The 20891-nt window shown below is 37.1% G+C and overlaps 1 protein-coding gene across 4 annotated transcripts in view; it reads left to right on the top strand.

Annotated features, from left to right (window-relative positions):
- Positions 1–20891, top strand: part of Sgms1 (sphingomyelin synthase 1) — a 241629-nt gene that overhangs the window by 102899 nt on the left and 117839 nt on the right. For 3 of the 4 annotated variants that reach the window (XM_021735877.3, XM_040273816.2, XM_078042066.1), the window contains 2 exons: positions 4523–4565; positions 9566–9709. The gene's annotated coding sequence lies outside the window, so the exon portion shown is untranslated. The remainder of the gene's footprint in view (positions 1–4522; positions 4566–9565; positions 9710–20891) is intronic. The other variant, XM_040273817.2, reaches the window with a different exon arrangement.

Genomic DNA, 20891 nt, shown 5'->3' with positions numbered 1-20891 from the left:
CCATCTTCCCCTGAGAAGAAGTAACTGAACTATAATAATAACTAGGTCAGGACATGGCTGCCAAAATGAAGCATGCCTGCTGCGATTTCCATGTCACACATCCATGGCACACAGTGGCAACACAATGGCAGCTGATTTGAGCACTTTCAGTGTTGCTTCTGGGCAGCCACCGCCAATCAATCAGTCTCAATCAATCAGTCAATCCATCAGTCAGTCATGTTGACCTCTAAGATGAAACTTTTGCCCTCCATCATTTAAGAGGACAGAATCAGCATAGAAAGGGCTGGTCCTCCAGATGCAAACTTGTAAAATGGGAATTTGCCAGTGCTTTATAGAATGTTGGGAACTTTAATCTTTTCTCTCCTCAGCCTTGGTGCTTAAGCCCATTCATTTTTACCCTTGCAAACTTCTATTTCAGTGTGTTTTTCTTGAAAGCAAGTCACCAGTAATAAACACATAGAAGTTTAAATATTGCTACACCAGATTTTTTCAGATTAGGAGAAGGGCACCAGATTGTGTCCTGTCCCTCCATCAGTATTCTTCTGAATGTCATTGCATTTATGTCTACAAAGATTTTCACCTCACTTTTTACTCAGTCCTGATTGAAACTTTAGAGCTATGGCCTTCTAATTTAGGATGTTTTTTCCCCAGAAGCTCTATCATGCATGGTATGCATAGTTAACTTGCTCATTCATACAGACCTTAAAAAAACTTCTTTTATCTTCAAGAAATGTATCCATTGAAAAGCAAGCCCACAGCTTTCACTATGCATTCCCTGTGCTAGATCCCATATAAGGAAGATCACCAGAGTGCTCTCAGCTGCTTTAGCAGTTATCTAATCTATAAGGCCTATTTTTGTTCCCTGTCCTCAAGCCACTTGCTAAGAAGATACTTCTCCCATTTCACAGAAGGAAGGGATGTCAATATCCTTTACTTGTGATGATCAAAAAAAAAAAAAAACAATTTGGAACTAGAAAATAGTGAAAGGACCACTAAATGCTTTGAAATTGAGGAGAATATTCCAGTTCATTCATCATTAAGTCAGAACTGACTTACTTGCACAACACTGTACCCTGAAGGAGTTTGTCAGACTTGATTTGGAACTCCTGTCCCACCTTCTCAACGTGCAACCTTGGTTTTTGATCTTAGACATGTTATATCATGTTTGAGCCTTGTGTGTATGTCTGATTGAGTTGGGGTTTCACCTTTTCACTCCCTCCCCCAGTGTTCTTGTAGGACTACATGTAGAGGCATTTGATGACTTCTGACAATCATAATTGTTGTCACTGAGATACTATTTTGTATTTACCAGTGAGGATACAGGAAGACCTTATTGACAGCTAAATGTCTTTGATGTGTCCTGTTGTCTTAAAATATGATATATTTGTCTTATTTTACTCTCTCTCTCTCTCTCTCTCTCTCTCTCTCTCTCTCTCTGTCTGTCAAGTGGAAGAATGGAAAGTTCCCTTTTTGAATTGCGTTCCCATTTTGGCCCTGCTTTTTGAAAGTACTTATGATGGAAATTAAATAGCCCTGTGGGTTTGGCATGTTGGTGGAAATTTGCCTCTCTGCATTTGTGACTGTCTCTGAGGGCCATCATGTTCTTTTGGTGTCTCCTGTTGCAGAGGGAAAATGTATAGTGCAATAAAACCAGTTAATGTTTCAGAAGATTACACCTTGGGAGTGTATGGGTTCCTGTGGAAACCCTTCTTGGAGGTACAGAAAGATAACTGGACTTACTCTATGGGTGACAAAAACCATTTGGTTTTTGGAATTCAGATGAAGTTTTGGATCCTGCATAACTGATTCTTTTTCTTTAAATGATTCATGGGCAAGACCAAGACAACATGTTCTGTATCTAATCATGTGGCTTTGTTTCTGAGAACACTTCCCTTTCTGTTTATGTAGACTCTAGCCCTGCATAAAATCTTGAAAGAGGAATAGCTTTGCCTTACCTACTGACATTTTTAGTTCATACACAGTCCTGCTTTTTAAAAAAGTTTATTTTTTACTGTTAGGTGGACGCAATATCTTTATTTTATTTTTATGTGGTGCCGGGGATCAAACCCAGTGCCTCATACGTGCTAGGCGAACACTCTACCACTTGAGCCACAACCCCAGCCCTTGTACTGCAGTTTTGAGACTGTTGTTACCTGTAGACTGGGGGACTGAAAGGTGAGTGACTCACCTGAGACGGAAATTCAACCAAGAGATTTTATTGGGGGGCTGCCTGAAAGGGAAGAAAAGAGAGGAAGAGAGCAGCAGTGTGAGCCTGTAAGCTTCAGTTTAAGAAGGGTTGCTTTGGCCATGTGGCGGGTGCTGATTGGCAGGGTGACTGGCAATCGAACACACACTGTGTCCCTTGGGATTAGTTGAGAGAAAACTTTTGACTTTGACGCCCTTCAGAGAGGAGGGGGAGGGGTAAGGGATTATGTGATGTACTTCCGTGGGGAGAAACCTGATGGGGGAAATAAAACCAAAAGGCAAGGTCTCCCACACACCCATCAGGGAGTGAAACAGTTTTCAAAGGAATTGGAAGGTCAAGCAGGTTGCTACATTAGTATCTTGGTCTAGCTTCTGACACATACAAGATAGGTTATTATCTCTACTTGATAGTTGTTTTTGCATCTGTAGAAAGAATGCCAAACCCCTTCTGGCCCTTTCCTTTATCCCCTCCATCCTTGCCTTATCAAGTCTTGGGCACAGCAGAACATTCATTCTGGACATCAGGAAGACCCTTTTCCTTCTATTTCTCCCATAAAAGCAGTCTCTGGAGAACTTGCAGGTTGACCTCAAACAAGCAACCGACCTGCCAAAACACCTTCCTTAGACATGGGAGCATTTTTCTGAAATAATATCACCTTGGAGCTATCCTACTTTTCTCTCCCTAAAGCATTTTATTTTGATCCAGGTACAGAGATTCTTAGATTGCTAGATAGATCCCTGAATAATAATGATCCCTAATAACCTCAACAGCAGGCAAGACTACTGTGTGGTGTTTGAAGTCAGGGCAGTATTGACCTTTTGGAAGAGTAGTGGCTATTGTATGTTCATATTTTAGTCAGCTTTTTTTTTTTTTTTGCTGCTGTGACTAAAAGGATCCAACCAGAACAATTGTAGAGGAGGAAAAGTTTATTTAAGGACTCATAATTTCAGAGGTCTCAGTCCACAGACAGCAGGCTCTTACTTGGGGTGAGGCAGAACATCATGGTGAAAGTGTGGCAGAGGGAAGCAGCCCATGTGATGATCAGCAAGCAGAGGGAAAGGTCGATACTTGCCAGATGGAAATATACGCCCCCAAAGAACCACTTCCTCCAACCACACCCTGCGACTTCAGTTACCACCCAGTTAATCCCTATCAAGAGATTAATTCACTGATTAGGTTAAGACTCTCACAACCCAATGATTTCTCCTCTGAACCTTCTTGCATTGTCTCACATGGGAGCTTTTGGGGGAGACCTCACATCCAAACCACAACAGTTCACTTTAGCAGAATTTTGGATTTTCTTTATGAATGTAGTCTAATAAAAATGTTTATTAAAAAGGTATCTTTCCCCTTTTATATAGTACTGTAATTCACATGTGAAAGTCTTTCATGAAATGAAATGAAGAGGCAGTTTTAATCCTTTAGTGTGATTGAAGGACTGAAGTCTGTGTATAAATTTTTCGACCATACACCTATGGACACAGTCTGAGTCGTTCCACTTAGCTTGCTATTGATTGCATTTTTGTAGAAATGAAAATTTAGACATTTTGTTACCCCTTTCTATTTCAGAGTTGTAGTTCTTTTTTGGGTATTTGGAATTGAACCCAGATGCGCTTTACCACTCAGCTACATCCCTAGCCCTTTTTATTTTTTGAGACAGGGTTTGCTACATTGCTTAGGGCTCACTAAATTGCTGAGCCTGGCCTTGAATTTGTAATCCTCTTCCTTCAGCCTCCAGAGCTGCTGGGATTACAAGCATGTGCCACTGCTCTTGGCCAGAGTTGTAATTCTTTTTTTTTTTTTTTAATTTAAGTATTTATTTTTTAATTTTAGGTGGATACAGTATCTTTATTTAATTTTTTTATGTGGTGCTGAGGATTGAACTCAGTGCCTCATGCATGCTAGGCGAGCACTCTACCACTGAGCCACAACCCCAGCCCCCAGAGTTGTAATTCTTATAGTTTGAATAATATGCTTCCTAGTTTATTGTTCTCCTTATAGTATATTAGTGCTCATTTGCCTAAATAGAGAAGGGTTAATTTATGAAGGCACATGATTTAAAAATTCACACTGTCCTATTGGTGTATGATGTTTTATTGGTGTTGGATTTACATTCCTCTTCTGCTTGGTTTTGCCTAATTGCAGGTTACTTTGAATTTCAATGCAACCAAAAGTAAGCTGGGAAGTGGGAAAGGACATTTTCCCCCTACGGATGGATAATAAGAAGTGAATAATAATTATCTTGACTGGGTTTTTTTTCTTATGAGCAGTTCATTATCTGAAGAATGAACTTTAATATACTTAATTTCCTCCTAGATCATAAGGAAGACTGATGAAGAAAAGTAACAACGTGATTCAGGTAAATAGAGTTTTAGATTTCTTTATGTATCTTTATGCATAGTTTAATATTCTCTGTATATTTACATTGAGAAGATCTAAACAAACAGTTGTTTGTGACCAATTTGAAAATATGAGAAATAGTTGGGGGATAAAACTGAAATGGTCAAGCATATATTTCTGCCATTTAATTAATTATATATGTATATTAAACAATCATGTGTTTTTTTTAAAAAAACAAAATATTGTAACTAATGCTTTCCTACCCTAGAATAATTTTCTTTCAATTTTTTGATATACATATTTGACATTGGAATCTTCATTATTAGAGTTAGAGTTTAGTATTTTCTGATAGTCACTTACCTATTTCTAAACAACGTAGCATGTTTTAATTGTCATTTATTGATTTCTGTTAAATTTTAGACTAATGTATTGATTGATCCTTTAATTTTCTTTTGTCTTTTTCTTTGTTATTTTCCATCTCTCTGTGTTATTCTATTTTCTGAGAGGTTTTCTTGGTATCTATTGAGTTTTTAATTTCAGCTAGCATGCTTGTAATTTTGAATTTAATTTTTGAGGGCCTCTGAATATTTCCTTTTTAAAAGTAGAATAGAGTTTTTGTTTTATAGTTTACATGTTTCCTCCTTTCCTTTGAGAATATGAATTGTATTATTTTGCTGGTTTTCTCTGCTCTTTACACATTTTTCTGTATGTCCCCCTTTTTTATCTGATTGTTTGATCCCTGCCTTTAATGTCAAAGATTTTTTTCTGAAATAAATGGTGAGAATTGAGTTTTCTGTTCATATTTAAGGAGACAATAGAAAATAGACTGGAAACTTCGTTACCTGGAGGGCTTCCCTGTAGTTCTTGGGCAGGGACTTGTTTATATCAGTGGGTGACTCCTATTCATCAGAATCTGGACATTTTTTTTCCCCTTGGATATTTTACTTTCTCCAAAAAACGTTCCTCTATTTACCTTTTTGTAAGGGTTAAGCCTGCCTGAGAGGATTTGGGGGAACCAAGCAGGGAAAGCCACGGTCTCACCATCCACACCTGTAATGGTTAGATCTAAATGCCTGTTCAGCTTTTTCTGGAGTCCCTGAATCTGAAGTCTTTCTGTGCCCTTTTTTCCAAAGTAAACTTCCATCTGTTACAGGATTAGGATGGGTTATGTGGCTCTAACTGATGGGAGAGAGGATATTGGGTTCTGACTGCTTTTCCTTCTTCTTTTTGCTTAAAGCAGCACAACTTTGTTATAACAGTTTGGTAATTCAGGAAGCTCAGCTCATGCAGGTGTCTCTAGGCTGGAATGAAAGTGTGCATGGGCTGCATTCCTTTCTTTTTCTTTTCCTTCTCTCCCTCCCTTCCTTCCCCCCTTCCCTCCCCTCCCTCCCTTCCCCCCCTCCCTCCCCTCCCTCCCCTCCCCCCCTCCCTCCCCTCCCCCCTCCCTCCCCTCCCCCCCTCCCCTCCCCCCTCCCTCCCCTCCCCCCCTCCCCTCCCCCCTCCCTCCCCTCCCCCCCTCCCTCCCCTCCCCCCTCCCTCCCCTTTCCTTCCTTCCTTCCTCCCTCCCTTCCTCCTTCCTTCCCTCCCTCCCTCCCTCCCTCCCTTCCTCCTTCCCTCCCTCCCTCCCTCCCTCCCTTCCTCCCTCCCTCCCTTCCTCCTTCCCTCCCTCCCTGCACCCAGGGGTGCTTAACCACTGAGCCATACCCCCAGTTGTTTGTTATTTTTCATTTTGAAACTAGGCCCCACTAAGTTGCTTAGGGCCTTGCTAAATTGCTGCAACTGGCTTTGAACTTGGAGATCCTCTTGCCTTTCTGGAGGCTCAGGAGAAAACTCAGTTTCTTACTTTCCCAGCTTTTGGAAGTTGCCTTGTCCCATGACCCTCTTCCATCACTAAAGTCAGCAATAGTAGGCCAAATATAGCTCACATTGCATTTTTCTAATTGATTTTCTACCTATCCTTTCTACTTCTAAGAACCCTGTGATTACACTGGACCTATTCAGATAGTCCAGGAAAATGTCCCCAATTTTTCTTCATTGTGGTAAAAAAGCACAATATAAAATTTGTATAGTGCAGTAGTGTTAACCACATGCACATTATTGTGCAAAATAGCTCTAGAATTTTTTTTTTCATCTTGTAAAACTAAAGCTCCCTACCCACTAAATGGCTACTGTTTCTCTCCTTCCTCTACTCTGGGCAATCATCATCTACTTTTTGTTTCTTTAAGTTATAAAAGTGGAATGAAGGCAGTATTTGTCTTTTTGTGACTGGCTGTTTCGCTTAGCATAATGACTTCAAAGCTCATCCATGTTATAGCAAATGATGGAAGTTTCTTCTTTTTTTGTAGGTGAATACTATTTCCATTGTGTGCATATATAATATTTTATTCATGTATTCATCTGTCAATGTCCATTTACCACCTAAATGGTGCACTGTTCTTGAACAGTGCTGCAGTGAACATGGGTGTGTAAATATGTCTTCAAGTCAGTGCTTTCCATTCTTTCATATGAATACCAGCAGTAGAATTGCTGAATCAGCAATTTCATTTTTAATATTTTGAGGAACTGCCTGTTTGTTTTCCCTGGTGACTATACCACTTTACATTTCTCCAAGAGTATACAAGGATTCCAGTTTCTCCACATCCTTGCCAACACTGTTTTCTGTATTCCATTCGAATGGGTGGGAAGTAATATCTCAATGTGGTTTTAATTTCCAGTTTCCCCATGATTAGTGCTGCTAAGCAACTTTTTATGTGCTTGTTGACCATTGTACATCATGTTTTGAGAAATGTCTGTTCCAAGTCCTCTGTCCATTTCTTAATAGGTTTATTGGAGTTTTTGTTGTTCAGTTGTAGGAGTTCTTTTTTTTTTTTTTTAACATCCTGTAAGATTTACCAACACAAAAGATCTTTTTTCCCATTCCGTAGGTTGCCTCTTCACTCTGTTTATTAGTCCCTTTGTTGTATGAAAATCTTCACATTTTATGTAGTCCCATTGTTTATTTTGTTTTACTGCCTATACTTTGGGTGCTATGTACAAGAAATCCATTGCCAAATCCAATGGCCCCATGTCTTATAAAGCTTTCCCTGGGTTTTCTTCTATGGATTTTATTGTTTCAGATCTTTTTGTGTGTGTGTTTGTGCTATTTTCATGGTCACTCTTCAGAAAGTTGTTTCAGATCTTAATTCTAGAGCTTTAAGCCATTTTGAGTTAATTTTAAAATATGATAGAAGGGTACGTGTGTGTTTTATATAGACAGCCTGCTCTTTTCAGTCCCCTTCCGACTCTTTTCTTCTGAGGAATAGGAAGCTGCCTTCCTTGGCCTTTCAGGGGCAGTTAGCTGGCTTTTCTTTGCTCTTCAGACTCTGTAGTCACCTCTGCTGTCCCAGAGGTGTCTGCTGTCCCTTTGATGTCTGTTGTCTGTCCTATCCTTTTGTCTTTGTGGATTCTGTCTTTTTCTCTTTACTATCATTATAATGGGGATTAGGAGAGAAGCAGAGATAAACAGGCCTATTCTATTGGCTATCTATAACCCTAAAATTTATATTGCTTTTGAAAATTATATTTTAGAGACTTTTTAAAAAAGTTATCTCATATTTCCTTCTGTTAGGTTCAACCTCTCAAAATAATTTTTTAAATCTATTTCTTTGCTTTCTTTTTGATAGTTTGTTAAGTGACCCACAAGCATCCCCAAATGACATTTTTACTTTCCAATATTATTTTCTTATTCAAAATAAACTGAGATTATTGTCACGTGAAACAATATGAGACTTGATAAGGTTTCAAATTTCAGGCAACATCTGTCTCCTTTTTTTTTTTTTTTTTAAAGAGATAAAACTCTTGGCTTTTCTTTGTGCTTTTACACTATATTTTGGTGTCCTCAGGAGAGCATGATCTTTGTGTGATGTGAATACATTATATATTACTTTGAAGATTTAATCGAATACTTTTAAGTTAATGGCAGGAGTATCCTAGTTTTGTTTTATATTAGTTGTGGCACCTGCTTTTTGTGATTGTACTTAATTATTTGCAGGTGTAGCCTGATTTTTTACAGAATGATTAAATGTGGGAGATTGCCAAGTATAACGAGGTTCTGAAGAACTATCAAGAGAGCGGTTTAGGGGTTGGAGATTTTAGCTCAGTGGCAGAGAGAGTGCCTGCCTACCACGTGCAAGGCCCTGAGTTTGGCCTTCAGCCCTGGGGGTGAGGCAGAAGGGGTGAGGGGAGAATGGTATTTTTTTGGCTCTAAGAATTGTTTTTTAGAATTAAACCTCTTACTTTGCTCAAGATATCACTTATTTCAGTTTTTACAGGGGACCCCCTATGATCCCCTCCCCACCAAGATAACTTCAAAGGAGCTTATTAGTGTCTTGAAATTTAAGTGGGGAGAATGGGACAGTCTTTTCCTCAGACACTCAATGATATAGCACTTTTGTGAACCTGAAAGGATTAAAAATCCACGTTTATATAGATTAACACAGCGTAAAAAGAGGTGTTACTGACATGATCAAAATAAAAACACTACTTCCTAGTTAGAATCACATTTCATATTCTTTTACATGTAAATACAAATTATGAATGAGGGACTAAATGAACAATGGTCTTTGTTCTTTATTAGGTGCCAGCTTCCTGGTTTTTGCACATAGCCTTTCATATACACGTGAATATAAAAGATATCATTTGTGAGGGTAACATTTTGGCCTCAGAGAGATGACCATCTTTTTATAAGTCAACTTATAAAGAGGTTAACTCAGTAGTTTACCTTTGTTTTCAGTTTGAAGTGCTGTCTTTTATGTTTTATATATTTTATGCGAATAAAAAATAAAAGGCTAAAAATAGAAAATAAGAAAAATGGAGGATGAGAGGTGGAGAGGGCTCATTGTGAATTTTTTGTTTCCAAGCTAATGAATACTTTAATGCTTTTATTTACAGTGAACTATACTGAATTCTAAGGTTCTTTTAGTTTATGAATTTTATGATTCCACTTTGGAGTTGTTAAGCTTGAATGTTCCTCTGTTCTAGGCACACCAGTGAGTTCTTGGGGATGCACAAAAGTGTCCGGTTGAGAAACTTATGATATACAAGACAAGACCCTGCCTCAGGAAGCGTACATGAGAATAATTTTAAAGGAACCTTTTGGTAGATGCAAAACAATAGCTGTCCAAGGTATGTAGTAATGGAGAGCGTGGACTGAACTCAGTGTGGCCCACTGTGCTGTACTGAGTCAAGGTGAGCTGTTCTCTGGGAATGGAGACTGCTTAGTCACCAGTGTCTGTTGTTTCTTACCCTTGATGGTGTACTGGGATGTCATTCTTCACAGCTCTTTCTCAGCACCTTCAGGGTCCTTCCTGTTGTCTGAAGGACAGTGAAGAAGGTAGTGATAACCTTTGACTCTGTCCAAATGAAAGTGATAGGAAATTTCTAGCCTAGGTCTCATTGCCTTCTTTCCTAGGAGCAAATGTGTGCCCCTTGAACTGGCTTTCATTATTGGCTTTTCTCTTATCCTGAGCGTCATGAAAGCCATTTCTGATTGGGCAAGGATTGCATCAGATTGACTTGTTTCCTATAGTCATTTACTTTAACCTGCTTGTCTCCTTGACTCCTTCAGGTTACAGTGATAAGTGCCCACTTCATTTTCTGGCTTAAACAGCCTTCAATTTTTATCTCTTCAACAGTGTTTATCACCTAGGTCAGGTCACCATTATTTTATGTCCTATATCTTTCAGTGGACATCCAGCTTTTGATGCATTATCTCTTTTCTTTTGGTGTAGCCTGTCAGGCTGTATGTTACCTTGGTCCTATAGAGTTTTTTTTTATTTTTCTTTTCTGCCAATGTAGAACATTAGAAATGTATCCTGTGCCAAGAAGTTTACATATCTTTGGTTGTTATGCCATTGTGGAAGCATTAGAAAGTCCCTTTTTGTGGATAAAGAAATGGATGTTCTAAGTGGTTAAATAACTGACCTACTATTTCTCATAGAGTAATTGGCAGAAATAGGATTCAGCACTAAGTCTGTCTCAAATTATGTACTATGAAAGTAATACACTGTGCTGTCTCCTTTTTTGAAGCAGTGTTTTAAAAATATTCTAATTCTTTAGAATATTTCAATCATTTAGAATTTTTAATCATTGACTCTAGTTTTTTATCATTGTTTCTTTGCCTTCCATTTCATGGTATCTTATTTGGTTTATAATTATAGTTACAATATTCTGTTTAGGATATTAGGATTAAATATTTTCAGTATTTATTATTTTCATAATTTCTGTGAGGATATATTAGTATTATGAGGTATTATTGAAATATATCCTCTTTCTAACGTAGGCTCTGCTGTCTTTACTGATCCTGTTTGATCGCATAGAAGGCAGTGCTTCTACATTTCCAGCTTCTACATTTCCTATGGGTTTGTGGTGCCATTTTCACCATTGCCCTGTTTTATTCAGTGTAGGCTTAGAGAAGATGATACAGAGAAGAATGATATGATTTTTCCAGAAATCTATCCAGTTCACAAACTTGTTTCAGAGCTTATATCCTTTAAAATATAGACCACCCAGAGATGGGATGAGGCTTAGTGGTAGAGCACTTGCCTAGCATGTGTAAAGTCCTGGGTTTCATCTCCAGCACTGAAAAAATAAATAAATTAGTAGAATAAAAAATGGACCTCCTGTTCAAGTGCTTTGCATTGGCTCATTGACCACTTTAAGTGTATAGGGCTGACAAGTTGTCCTGGATGATTTAGATTTTAAGAATATATGGCATCCAGGGCTGGAGTTATATCTCAGTTGGTAGAGTGCCTCGCCTAGCATGTGTGAGGCATTGGGTTTGATCCTCAGCACCACATAAAAATAAAATAAAGGTATTATGCCCATCTACTATAAAAAATATAAAAATTTTTTAAAAAGACTGTATGGCATCCATTTTTCTCCCTGATAAGGGGCTACATGATTTTAAAATTCTATGTGTTTAGACTTCTGAAGCATTATTAGGTTAGCAGATGCCGTACTTACTGTTATATTTTAAATATTCACTAAAATTCTGGAAATTGGTGTGGTCAATTTCATTGAAAGCTGAATAAACTGAGGCTTGTGTCACATTCACACAGTTAAAAAATGGGGGAGCCAGCTTGAACCTGGATCTGTTGATTTCATAGGCTGTGTCTCTGATGATTCCAGAGCCTCATTGACAGTACACAGCTGTGACATTTAGGTGGCAAACCGTCTAAATTTTCTTATATTTTGCATTCTTATGAAAGCAGTCTTAAACAGTTGAATAAGCCTCATCTGCTTAAGTGGAGGCTTCTAGATGGGACTGGAGCTGTGCACTGGTGAGGCTTCATCATAGAAGTAGTAATTCTGGTTTATGAGAGACTGAGTGGCTCTTGAGAACTGGAAGGTGTGGCTGTGTCATTTCCCACATGGGGCTTTCCCAGATGCTTGTAGCAATTAGGCTGACTCACCTTAGCAGTTGCATTGAGCAGCTGTTCCATCCACAAGTTGGGACTGGAATTTGGCCACACAGTCATACAGTTAAGAACAGCTCTGACATTTACATACAAATCACAGAATTTTAGGTATATCGCATCTTTTCTCTGTGTAAGATTTTATTTTGTGTTAATTTTTTTTTCTGATTTTACATAGAAAATTTGACAAATGTTGAAAAGTGTAAACATAATAGAACCAACCACCACTCAGCCACGGGTAATATTTTGGGATAGATATTTCCAGTTTTATTCCTATGAATATGTATTTCATTTAAAATAAAATAACAAAATTAAAATCATAGTCTTCTATATTCATTTTTACTTAGTATAAATACAGTTTTTCTCCCAGGTCTTAAATATTATTATGTACTTTCAGTGGCTACAAAATATTCCATATAGGCAATAGCATAAGTGAGTCCATCCTGCTGTTAGGTGGGCCTAATCCTTATTTAGCTCCATTGCAATCTCACCAGAGTAATCAACAGTAGGATAGATATATTCAAATAAACAAGAACTCTGTAATTGCCACTTTCATGTATCTTATAAAATAACAAATGATGGTTATCATTGATGGATGAGAAAATCCAGTTTCATTCACTTTCTGTATTATATCAAATGATGAACTTGGCTTGTAAATTTTCCAATCCAAATACTGTGCATGACTGTGCATGATGCATTGGAAATTCTGTTTTGAATGGGTAATCTTGGGACCTCCTTTCTCTTTCTTCAAGGTGGCCCATCTGTGACAAGTAACTTAAGCTTTTATGTAGTTAGATATAGTCTTTCAAATCCTTATTTGCAGGTGATTTACCCTCCTAGTTCACTATACAAGTTAGTTAAACTTTTTTCCCTCCTCTTTCTTGGCTACATAAAGGTGCGCACAGAATATAATCCCCAATTCAACTTCCTTTAACTAGGTACTAGGTTCCACCTCCTAGAGTTTCTATATCTTTCCAATAGTCTATTCAGCTATGAATCCATCAATAGATTAATCCACTCATGAAGTTAGAGCCCTCATGACCCATTCATGTTCCTTAAGCCCTGCTCTGAACATTGAGGCTTCAACAAATAAGCCTCATTGAGTGCCATAGCACACACCTGTAATCCCAGCTATTTAGGAGGCTGAGGCAGGGGGATCACAAGTTCAAAGCCAGCCTCAGCAATTTAGTGAGGCCACCAGCCTTAGCAATTTATTGAGGTCCTGAGCAACTTTTGAGAGATATCGCAAATAAAAATAAAAAGAGCTGAGGGTGGGCTCAGTGGTTAAGCCAAATGAGACAGGTAAACATTTATCAGAAATGTTTTACTTAGAAAAGTCTTATGAAGCTTGCTCCATGATATATTGTTATTTTTTCTTCATTATTAAATCATCTTCTTCCTCACTTAGACCATTGCTTTTCAGAGTTGATTTCTTATTGAAACCTTGAAATTCCCGAGTACCACAGAAGAGGTACTTACTGTTCTTACTCCTTCTGCCAGTCAACAGTTCAGCTTTTATATATTTTATTTATTTAGTTCTTACAAATTTTTGTTGAATGGAGGCAGTCTGCTGCTTAAGCAAGTGAAGTCTGACAATCACTGTGGCATGTAGATGCTTAGGGAGGATGAAAACAAGATGGAAGATGGATATTGGCGTGGTTTTACTTCAGGTTTCCATTATCCCTGTAATTCTCCGCAGTGGCACAGTTGCTTCTTGGGTTTGGTGTTCACCATAGGCCTTCAGTTAGAATTTCATTGGTTGCCCTGCTGATGGTGATTACCATAGAATAAATCAGAAATATAAAATAGGCTTTTAATGTTCATGTCAGTTAATGGTGGAAGTATAACCTGTTCCAAAGAGTTGGGTTTCTGTATTCCAGTTGATGGGGATTACCAAATGGGAAGGTGTACTTTTCATCAGAGTGATATGTATGAAGGTCAGTGTAGCATTCTATGCAATCTTACTGAAGTCTACATCCAGACTCTTAAAATACTTTGGCTCTATTAAACTGCAGATTGAAATTGGCAAATCACAGAACTGACCACTCCCGAGTCAGCAACTTGAGTTATTTGTTTTATAGTTCAGTTGACTGACTAAAGAATTTCTCTAGAGATATTTTTAACTAGCAAAGACTGAGGAATGACCAAAGAATTTACAGTGGACTAATTTATAGTTGGAAATCCGAATCCTTAATCATTGTTAAAAATATAAACTTTATTTATAGAATACTTGACACAGTAGTATCAATATATGAAGTTCTTAATGTGAATATATACTCAGTTATTCGAAGAATGAGCTTAATCATGAGGTGTAAACAATTTTCCCCTGTTTTCTATATTAGGAGAGAGGCAAATTATGGCCAGCTCACAAATATAACAGGATGTGTTAGAGACACATAAGGCCTGAGCTGTGTGTATATGCTGGCTGCATATGGTTTCTGGCCTATTTCTTGCCATACTATGTGGACTGGCACAACTGCCAGAGTGACATTCACCTTGAACAAGATGTGAAGAATGACAGCCCTGGAATGGCACAGTGCTTCAACCCCAAGACTGCTCATTCACTCTGTCATTCATTCATCTGTCACATGTCCATTGAGCATCTCTACTTTGGGCACTATTCTAGGTGCTAGACTACAATACTGAGGAAGGCAAACAAGATCCCTAATCTGGTGGAACTTATACTCAATGGGTGTAGGGCAGGATGGTGCAAGGGATGAGTAGAAAAGAGGCAAACAACATTTCACATATGATGCTAAAAAGAAAATAAATTGGGGAAACAATGTTTTGGTGGTACCAGACATTATTTTAGATTGTGTCTAAATCGTACAACTTGTATTTTGGTTTGACTGTTTCCTTCTTGCATTGCATACATTTTTATATTCATCAACTCTATAAAATAGTTCTAGGAAGAGATGAGATTTCCTCTATTAAAAAATGTTTCCTGTAGAAACTAAGAGAAATTTCTCAAGATTTGGCATTCAGTGGTGAACACAGAGAGAACTTGTTTTCTTAAGTAGTTTGTTGACAAATAGAATTTTAAAATAATAATAAGTGTGAACTGATGTTAGTAAAATTTTCTTTCTTTCTTTCTCCCTTGCTCTTGCTCTCTTGTGTTATGTGTGTACCAGGTATTGAACCCAGGGGGCACTTAACCAGTGAGCCTTGTCGCTACCCCTTTTTATTTTGTGACAGGGTCTAAGTTACTTAGGCCTTGCTAAGTTGCTGAAGCTGACCTTGAATTTGTGATCCTCCTGCCTCAGCCTCCCAAGCTGTTGGGATTACAGGTGTATGTCAAAGCACCCAGCTATTTTAATTTCTTAAAATAATGCCTCTTCCACATCTTATTTCCTTCTGAAAATTGAATAAAATGTATGTTAGATTTCTTCCTTCCTTTTTCTTCTCTTTCATATTTTTGATATCTGTCTGTATTTGTAAACAATTCTGGACAGTTTTTTTTTTATTTGTCTTTAGGTTCACTTTTTCTTTGTTCAGTTACTTATATATTCTGCTTGCTATTTATTTATTTTTTCCCCACATTTTTTATTGGTACATTATAGTTGTACATACTGATGGGATTTGCTGCTAAATATTTGTACATGCACATAATACACAATATATTTTGCTTTTAAAAATTGCCCTTGTTGAAGGGGATTTTTTTTTGGGGGGGGCAGGGTACCAGGGATTAAACTTAGGGGCATTCAACCACTGAGCCACACCCCCAACCCTATTTTGTATTTTATTTAGAGACAGGGTCTCACTGACTTGATTGCTGAGAGTGGCTTTGAACTCTTGATCCTCCTGCCTCAGCCTCCCAAGCCTCTAGGATTATAGTGTATGCCATAGGATTTTTATATTAAAAAAATTTTTTTTATCCTACTGTTTTATCCCCAGAGCCCCTGTGAAGGTCTAATACCTAGTACGTGTTGCTCAATAAGTAAAAAGAATTAGTGTGAAGTTTTTTTATTTTTAATTTTTCACCATTATTTTTGGATCCTTCTTCATATTAGTATGGTGTTTTTTTAGATGGCATTTTATTCCTTTCCAAACCTCTTATTTTTGAGACATATTAAATATGCTTATTTTATGCTGATAATTCCAGTATTTAAAGTCTTTTTGATCTGACTCATCTGCCCTTTTCTCACGAGAAAGAAACTCTCGCTCATGGTGTCTTATTTCCTTATGTTTTTATGACTTTTTTTTTTTACCATGAGCTTACACTCCTTGTAAGTTTTATCTGTATGAGTACTTTGAAGAGTTTATGACAGTAGATTTTCCCAGAGAGTATTTATATTTGCTTCTTCTGGGTTCTGATAGCCATTGACAATCTGGGACATCTTTAAATTCTCTGCTTGAGGTATCTGAAGCACACAGTGTAAATTTGGCCCACAAAACTACATGAGTTACCAGTGGTTGGCATGAATTCTCAGGGGAGATTTTCCACTCCTGAAGAATGCTGGTGTTAAACAGTAGTGCCTCTTTTGATGCAGCAGGAGTATTTCTAATGCACTCCTATACTGAAGGTGTGGTGCTGGGGGGACTGATTCTGTGCAAGGGTTTGTTGATGCTTCTACTTGGGTAGCCCTGGTTCAATCTCTAGGCCCCTGAGAGATTGTTATAATGCATGTTCGAGTCGATCAAGGTCTGGTTTCCATGCGTTCCTACCTCCAGCATTCTCATTTTTACTTTGTTTTGACGTTCCTTACTTCATTGTTGCCTTGCTGGTACATTAAAAAGATTTTATATTATATTCCTTTTTTTATTTTCATTAAGAGAGCAATCATATATCTACATGGTGTTCTGTAAAAATGGAAGACCTGATTTTTTATACTGTGCTTTCCATAGGTGTTTCTCAGAGATGAAGTAGAAAGACATTTAGGGCAGAGCTAGAGAGGTTTATTAAAAACTTGGATACAACCCAGCCTCTTCTTTTGAATTGATGGTCTTCTATAATATATATATATATATATACACACACACATACATACAGTATATTATGAAGTAGATACTAATCCTTTATCATTGTTTGCTGAGTCAACTGAGATCTTGATGCCTTGGGGATATTATTTATTGAAATGAGATTTATTTGATTAATTGATTGATTATCTGATATTTTACTGTGTCATATAGTTTTATTCTTATAAGTTGAAATAGATTCTTGAGTGATACCCAATATAAGAGAAAATTATTTTTTCCATCACTTCTGCCATGCCTCCATATAATGATGTCCTGAGAGAGACACTGATGTACCTCTGTCTACTCATTCCATGTTGTTATTTCATTTGATTCTGAATTAGAGGAATATTGTTTGTAAGTGAAAATAGTTGCGATTAGTAGACTATAATTACAAACAAAGCAAAATCATTTTTGAGAACATAACTTTTAAAGTCTTAGTTTAAATGCATATTGTGCAGATCTGCAGAATAAGTTTAACAATTTGAAAATTGAGCACTAAATAAAGTGAGAAACATTGATATTTGACAGAAATATGTAACACATACCTGCGAGTCTCACTAACCCAAAGGATCATACATGCTGTTTTGAATTTTAATTTTATTTTTCTCAAAATCTCACTAGATTTATTTTGCAGAGGGATCTTCTACCTGTTACTAATCCACTGCAAGTAGCTCCCTGGCCTGCCCCTCAGTCAGCATTACTGCATTAGAACACACCTTCTTGGAATTATATTGTATAATATTTTGTGTTTTAAAATATTCAATATTAAGCAAATATTAAATGGACTAAATGTTGATTTAAATTGGTGGAATTAAGGTAATCAGAATAATGAGAATAGTTGCCTAGCACAGTTATGTGTTTTGAGATTCTGAAAATGAGTAGTCTCTTTTCAGTATTCACCATGAAGGGAAACAGAAACATAACAGGGTAACACATCAACTGGACAAAAAGAATGAATTGTCAGCTGTACACTTACATAAGGCCAAATTATGAATGGAAATTTTAAAGTAATATTTGAAAGGCTTAGGGAAGTTTTATTTGTTATCATGTTTTTTGAGTAGCTGTATTTAGAAGTTTTAATTTTGTAAAATATGTCAGCACAACAGCTCTCTAGTGTTTTGTTTTTTATTTTTTAATTTTTTGGTACCCAGAAAATTGAACTCGGGGGCGCTTACCCACCGAGCCACATTCCCACTCCTTTTTATTTTTTTATTTTGAGACAGGGTCTTGCTCAGGGTCTTCTGAGCACTCTAGTTTAATCAGGAAAAAATGATTACTTTAAAAATAATTGTCATGTTTACTTTGACTCTGGAGAAAAACTGTTTGTATCCATTGTTATAAATATCTCTAAGTTTTAAAATTATTTTGCTCAAAGCATTACTAATAATTTTTGCTCAAAATTTGAGAACATATCTTTTTCCAGAGTTTTCTTTTTCTTATGCAATTACTTGTATTTTTATACAATGAGCATATTTCTGAAAATTATATCAATTATGTCTTTAATATATTGATTATATTTAATAAATTTTAGTTGATAAGGAAAGTTCACTTATTCAAAGGAGATGTGGATAAGTCTTTATTTTTTATTCATGGATTTAAAATCTTGGGGATACTCCTCATAATTTTTATATTACATGAAAAATGGATCAGATATTTGCTTTGACTTTATATATGTATTTTTTCCTGTATTTGTTTGGGAAAGAAACGATAATAGAAACAAAGATTGAGTAGCTTATTTTTTGCAATCTTAGTCTTCCAAAATGTTTGTTGTAAAAGTGTTAATTATTAGTGCATTCATTTATAAACTTCCAGTCAGAAAAATAGTAATTAAGAAAAATTTTGATGACATGATTATTGCTCTGATAAACAATACATTCTATTGTTTTTCCCTTCTGTCAAAAGTAAATGAATCAAAGTAAAATAAAACTGGGTTACCTTGTTCAGTTTTGTTGTCTGTTTTAGTTATTGGCCTGATCAGGGATGTAGCAAGTGGTGAAGCACATAAGAATTTACACTTGTAGCCCATAATCTGTTTTCAAACTCACTCTACTCCCAAACTTTGACCTGTAAAAGAGAAGTGCAGGGGCTGGAGCTGTGGCTTAGTGGTAGAGTGCTTGCCTAGCATACGTGAGGCGCTGGGTTCGATCCTCAGCACCACATAAAATAAATAAATAAAATAAATGTAAAAAAAAATAACTTATGAGTCAACAAAGAAACCATCATAATAAAAATTACAAAAATTTAAATCAAAAAATGCACTTTTCTATGTCTTATCATGTAGAATAACCCAGTATAATCTCATTTCTGAGGATTTATAGCAATTTTTTCTTCTTTCAATTTTTTAGTATTTAATCAGCTGTGTTGTGTCACCTTTGACATTGTTATTATTTTTAAAAATGCTTTTAAAGCCTTTGTACAGTCTCTTCTTCACCATTAACTAAGTGCCTTTTTTGCTTCCTGAGGTCTTTACTTACAAGGTCTCTAGTGAAAACCCTGAAAGATCATATTCCTTTATTCAAGAACTTTTTGGTGACATTTATACTCCTAGGCCTCCTTTAGACACTAGGCAGTGAACAAAATTGACAAGAAAAATAAAGACCAACTACATCATGCACTGTGGAGCTTACCAGTCTAGTGGGAGAAAGATGGTAAACTAGACAGGTCATACCTATGTACTAAATGTCCTGATCAGGATTCTGTGGGGCGGAGGTGTGTGTGGGGGAAGTAGATGGACAGTATGTGAGTATGAATGTTGCATACATACACACACATACACATTACACACATGCTCACAGACACTTTGATGCAAAGTAGGGAGGCTAGGGAAGGCCTCAGAGAGAAGCGATTATCTAAGTGAGGGTATGGCAGAGTTGGAGAGATGAGGCTGCTATATCAGGTTGGAGCATCCTAGGCAGGAGGACAGTTAAGTACCGAGGCCTTGTTGCTTTTGTTACTTTGCAAGAAATCTGAGCTCAGCCTACTCCAAGCTATTTGTACAAGCTACACTTTGGATGAGCTATTTCAAAACTAGATCTGTCACAGACAAAGCCTGCACTCTCTTTACTACCTTGGCTACTCTGGAAGGAAACTTTTGTTCATCTGGGAAGCTTTCGAGCTCCTAGCAAAATGTGTCATGCCCATCATCATGGGCACTGCAGATTTAACTGTGTCTTCTCTCAAGAAAAATGGTAGATGGGTAGGTAGGTAGGTAGGTAGATTGGTTTTCTCTGCTCAGATACTGAAACCTCAAAATTATGACCACTTCTCCAAGACTCGAAGTTAAAAAGTAACTTATAGGAACTACCCTTCCTGCTTTTCTTTTTTCTCTCTTAAAATTATAATGTTTTACTTAAAAAATTCCTGTGTTCTTGTTTTATATATGAAACTTTTTTTTTTTTAATTGGGGCATGTTAATCATACAGAACAGTGGGTGTTATTGTGTCACACACAAACTCTGTTCTTGTTTTATTTATATGACTTTAAAAAACTCAACTTTGCAGGAACTACTACAGTAGTAGAAGGAACAGTATATGACAGCAAAAGATGGGGTATTTCCCCTCTAGAGGCAAGGGCCTCTTTGTTATTGTTGCGCAGGTGGAGCCTACAAGAGGGTGACTCACTAGGGTCGTGACAGCGGGTCACTTTAAAGTCTGAATAATGAAACAGTAAATTAGTAATGTATTGAGTGAAGGTTTCACATGGGCTATGAACCCAGTACTTCCTGGTTAGGGCCTTGTACTGAGTGTCTCTTCCTCACTTCTCACATTCCCTCCAGGTGGGACAGTGCTTGACCTGTGACTAATGACCATTGGCTGAATGTGGGTGTTTCTGGTGAATTGAGTCCATGTATGCCTCTTTTCTTTCTCAGCCAGAATGAAGAAAAAATGATTTTAAATTATTTTTAGATAAAATAATTGCTATTGAATTTGCTGTTC

This window comes from Ictidomys tridecemlineatus, chromosome 1 (genome assembly GCF_052094955.1).
Source record: "Ictidomys tridecemlineatus isolate mIctTri1 chromosome 1, mIctTri1.hap1, whole genome shotgun sequence".
In the NCBI taxonomy this organism is placed as follows: domain Eukaryota; kingdom Metazoa; phylum Chordata; class Mammalia; order Rodentia; family Sciuridae; genus Ictidomys; species Ictidomys tridecemlineatus.
This window is presented reverse-complemented; position numbering and strand designations above follow the sequence as displayed.